The 5619-nt window shown below is 39.1% G+C and overlaps 1 non-coding gene across 1 annotated transcript; it reads left to right on the forward strand.

The window, feature by feature from the left end:
* The first annotated feature begins 5265 nt into the window (after positions 1 to 5265).
* Positions 5266 to 5346, forward strand: TRNAL-CAA (transfer RNA leucine (anticodon CAA)). Its single transcript has one exon. It is a non-coding gene; the product is annotated as a tRNA-Leu (tRNA).
* Positions 5347 to 5619: the final 273 nt, after the last annotated feature.

Genomic DNA, 5619 nt, shown 5'->3' on the forward strand with positions numbered 1-5619 from the left:
ATAGAGCATTCTTCTGTTAAGCGAGCCGCTACTATCTTTTTGGCACATGAGTTCAGATTTATAATGAAAGAGGCCAATGACATTTTTGCACATTATAGGGTGGACGCTGGCCGTCCTCCCATAGAGGCTATCCTTTTTAATCAAGAAGATTTAATGCGCTTACGATTCGTAGATCATGTTGCTTACAATGAAAACACCGATGTTCTAGTTGATAGAATTTCCAAACTTAATGATGACTTTGCTATTCATAACAACGGGTTAGGTTTTTCTCTTGAACGAAGGCTCATGACTTATTGCCAAAAGAATGCTTATAATGATGAATTGGTTGTGCAATATAAGGGGCCAAAGGAGGAACCCATACCTCCCGAGCTTGACCTTGGGGACTTTTGTCCTATTAAATTTAGCCCTTTTGACTACTTTTGCTTGCCACGAAGAAAACTTGCTACTGAACGTAGGGAATATGAGATGAGTTTTCGTGATCTACCCTACTATCATTATGGCAATACCTAGATCTATACTTGCCTTTATGCCTAGCTAGGGGCGTTAAACGATAGCGTTTGTTGGGAGGCAACCCAATTTTATTTTAGTTTTTTGCTTTTTGGTCCTGTTTAGGAATAAATAATCCGTCTAGCTTCTGTTTAGATGTGGTTTTGTGTTTTAATTAGTGTTTGTGCCAAGTACAACCTTTGGCAAGACTTGGGGAAAGTCTTTGCGATCTTGCTGTAAAAAACAGAAACTTTAGCGCTCACGAGATTAGCTACAACTTTTTACTGGAGAGTGCTATTTAATTGATTCTTTTTGCAGATGATTAATAGATAAATTCCTCACTTCCAGAAATTTATTTTAGAATTTTTGGAGTTCCAGAAGTTTGCGTTAGTTACAGATTACTACAGACTGTTCTGTTTTTGACAGATTCTGTTTTTCGTGTGTTGTTTGCTTATTTTGATGAATCTATGGCTAGTAATGGATTTTATGAACCATAGAAAAGTTGGAATACAGTAGGTTTAACACCAATATAAATAAATAATGAGTTCATTACAGTACCTTCAAGTGGTGTTTTGTTTTCTTTCGCTAACGGAGCTCATGAGATTTTCTGTTAAGTTTTGTGTTGTGAAGTTTTCAAGTTTTGGTAAAGATTTGATGGATTATGGAACAAGGAGTGGCAAGAGCCTAAGCTTGGGGATGCCCAAGTAACCCCAAGGTAAAATCTAAGGAGAACCCAAAAAGCCTAAGCTTGGGGATGCCCCGGAAGGCATCCCCTCTTTTGTCTTCGTCCATCGGTAACTTTACTTGGAGCTATATTTTTATTCACCACATGATATGTGTTTTGCTTGGAGCGTCTTGTATGATTTGAGTCTTTGCTTTTTAGCCACAATCATCCTTTCTGTACACACCTTTTGAGAGAGACACACATTATTCGGAATTTATTAGAATACTCTATGTGGTTCACTTATATCTTTTGAGCTAAACAATTTTGCTCTAGCACTTCACTTATATCTTTTAGAGCACGGTGGTGGTTATATTTGATAGAAATTATTGATCTCTCATGCTTCACTTATATTATTTTGAGATTCCTTTAGAACAGAATGGTAATTTGCTTTGGTTATAAAATTAGTCCTAATATGATAGGCATCCAAGATAAAAACTTCTAAGTGCATTGAATACTAAGAGAAGTTTGATACTTGATAGTTGTTTTGAGATATAAAGGTGGTAATATTAAAGTTGTGCTAGTTGAGTAGTTGTGAATTTGAGAAATACTTGTGTTGAAGTTTGCAAGTCCCGTAGCATGCACGTATGGTAAACGTTGTGTGACAAATTTGAAACATGAGGTGTTCTTTGATTGTCATCCTTATGAGTGGCGGTCGGGGACGAGCGATGGTCTTTTCCTACCAATCTATCCCTCTAGGAGCATGCGCGTAGTGCTTGGCTTTTGATGACTTGTAGATTTTTGCAATAAGTATGTGAGTTCTTTATGACTAATGTTGAGTCCATGGATTATACGCACTCTCAACCTTCCATCATTGCTAGCCTCTTCGGTACCGTGCATTGCCCTTTCTCACCTTGAGAGTTGGTGCAAACTTCGCCGGTGCATTCAAACCCCGTGATACGATACGCTCTATCACACATAAACCTCCTTATATCTTCCTCAAAACAGCCACCATACCTACCTATTATGGCATTTCCATAGCCATTCCGAGATATATTGCCATGCAACTTTCCACCATTCCGTTATTATGACACGCTTCATCATTGTCATATTGCCTTGCATGATCATGTAGTTGACATCGTATTTGTGGCAAAGCCACCATGCATATTATTTCATACATGTCACTCTTGATTCATTGCCCTTCCCGGTACACTGCCGGAGGCATTCATATAGAGTCATATTTTGTTCTAAGTATCGAGTTGTAATCATTGAGTTGTAAATAAATAGAAGTGTGATGATCATCATTAATAGAGCATTGTCCCAAATAAAAAAAAGAGAAAGGCCAAAAAAGGCCCCAAAAAAGAGACAATGCTACTATCCTTTTTCCACACTTGTGCTTCAAAGTAGCAGCATATCTTTATGATAGAGAGTCTCTTGTTTTGTCACTTTCATATACTACTGGGAATTTTTCATTATAGAACTTGGCTTGTATATTCCAACGATGGGCTTCCTCAAATGCCCTAGGTCTTCGTGAGCAAGCAAGTTGGATACACACCCACTTAGTTTCTTTTGTTTAGCTTTCATACATTTATAGCTCTAGTGCATCCGTTGCATGGCAATCCCTACTCCTTGCATTGGCATCAATTGATGGGCATCTCCCTAGCCCGTTGATTAGCCGCGTCAATGTGAGACTTTCTCCTTTTTTGTCTTCTCCACACAACCTCCATCATCATCTTCTATTCCACCCATAGTGCTATATCCATGGCTCACGCTCATGTATTGCGTGAAAGTTGAAAAAGTTTGAGATTACTAAAGTATGAAACAATTGCTTGGCTTGTCATCGGGGTTGTGCAAGATGAGAGCATCTTGTGTGACAAAAATAAAGCATGACCAAAGTATATGATTTTGTAGGGATGAGCTTTCTTTGGTTATGTTATTTTGAGAAGACATAATTGCTTTGTTAGTATGCTTGAAGTATTATTATTTTTAGGTCAATATTAAACTTTTATCTTGAATCTTTCGGATCTGAACATTCATGCCGCAATAAAGAGAAATACATTGAAGAATATGCTAAGTAGCATTCCACATCAAAAATTCTGTTTTTATCATTTACCTACTCGAGGACGAGCAGGAATTAAGCTTGGGGATGCTTGATACGTCTCCAACGTATCTATAATTTTTGATTGCTCCATGCTATTATATATTCTGTTTTGGATGTTTAATGGGCTTATTTATACACTTTTATATTATTTTTGGCACTAACCTATTAAGCCAAGGCCTAGTGCAAATTGCTGTTTTTTGCCTATTTCAGTGTTTCGCAGAAAAGGAATATCAAACGGAGTCCAAACGGAATGAAACCTTCGGGAGCGTGATTTTTGGAACAAACATGATCCAGAGGACTTCGAGTGGACGTCAAGCAATCAACGAGGAGGCCACGAGGCAGGGGGCACGCCTACCCCCTGGGCGCGCCCACCACCCTCGTGGCTCCAGCGACCTACTTCTTCCTCCTATATATACCTACGTACCCTGAAACCATCGAGGGGCACCATGAAAACCTAATTCCACCGCCGCAACCTTCTGTACCCGTGAGATCCCATCTTGGGGCCTTTTCCGGCGCTCTGCCGGAGGGGGCATTGATCATGGAGGGCTTCTACATCAACACCATAGCCTCTCCGATGATGTGTGAGTAGTTTACCACAGACATTCGGGTCCATAGTTATTAGCTAGATGGCTTCTTCTCTCTCTTTGGATCTCAATACATAGTTCTCCTCGATCTTCTTGGAGATCTATTTGATGTAACTCTTTGTGCGGTGTGTTTGTCGAGATCTGATGAATTGTGGGTTTATGATCAAGATTATCTATGAACAATATTTGAATCTTATCTGAATTCTTTTATGTATGATTGGTTATCTTTGCAAGTCTCTTTGAATTATCAGTTTGGTTTGGCCTACTAGATTGATCTTTCTTGCAATGGGAGAAGTGCTTAGCTTTGGGTTCAATCATGCGGTGCTCGATCCTAGTGACAGTAGGGGAAACGACACGTATTGTATTGTTGCCATCGAGGATAAAAGGATGGGGTTTATATCATATTGCATGAGTTTATCCCTCTACATCATGTCATCTTACCTAATGCGTTACTCTGTTCTTATGAACTTAATACTCTAGATGCATGCTGGATAGCGGTCGATGTGTGGAGTAACAGTAGTAGATGCAGGCAGGAGTCGGTCTACTTGTTGCGGACGTGATGCCTATATACATGATCATGCCTAGATATTCTCATAATTATGCACTTTTCTATCAATTGCTCGACAGTAATTTGTTCACCCACCATAATACTTATGCTATCTTGAGAGAAGCCACTTGTGAAACCTATGGCCCCCGAGTCTATTCTCCATCATGTTAATCTTCCGTCAACTAGCTATTTCTTTCACCGTTTGTTTTGCAATCTTTACTTTTAATCTTTATCATAAAAAAACCAAAATATTATGTTATCATCTCTATCAGATCTCACTTTTGCAAGTGGCCATGAAGGGATTGACAACCCCTTTATCGCGTTGGTTGCAAGGTTCTTATTTGTTTGTGTAGGTACGAGAATCCATTTCTCAAAGTAATGGAAACCATTCTCTTATAGGAAATGGTTCGAAAATCGCTATTCAACCTTTTAGGTATCGTGAAAAGTGATACCTATGACAAATCGGATGTCATATTAGATATCATATTCTATATATATAGAAATATCATAGATAGAATAGACATATAGAATTTTTGGTCGGCAAATTCGAAGGAATCATTGAGTGAAAAAGGAGCAAAGAATGACAAAAGACGAGACTCTGCTAGTCTTCACTCTTGTGGTTTCCTCTTCCTCGGTTTCTGTTTTCTTATTCGGGGAAAAAGATTGCAGTCAGGTTGATAATAGTCGAGTGACATTACTTCGTCGGTCCGAACTAAGGAATCTGTTAGAAATGTTTTGAAATGGATATTGTTCTCTCTTTGATCAGGGATTGCTAGGCCTATATGACCGATCGATCGAAATACTCCAAGACTCCACCTTTGTCATATATTCCATATATCACATTAGATAGATATCATATTCATGGAATACGATTCACTTTCAAGATGCCTTGATGGTGAAATGGTAGACACGCGAGACTCAAAATCTCGTGCTGAAGAGCGTGGAGGTTCGAGTCCTCTTCAAGGCATAATATGGAGAATGCTCATTCAATGAGCATTCCCTACCTTGGTTCTCAAAAACTGAGGGAAATATTTACACTAATTTGCTGCATCACCCTTTCCTCTTCAAGGGAAAACCAACGCAGTGCTCAAGAGGTAGCACGTCTCTAGTACAGTTTGGCCTAGGACCAGCACAGTACCGTCGTTGAGCGTTTATTTAACTTTGCATCTCTGAATTGATTATTGCTGACCCTTTTTGCTACCATATTATAAGCCTTCCCAGCTCCACATACATCTACGTC

The sequence above is a fragment of the Triticum aestivum genome, chromosome 5D, assembly GCF_018294505.1.
Source record: "Triticum aestivum cultivar Chinese Spring chromosome 5D, IWGSC CS RefSeq v2.1, whole genome shotgun sequence".
NCBI lineage: Eukaryota > Viridiplantae > Streptophyta > Magnoliopsida > Poales > Poaceae > Triticum > Triticum aestivum.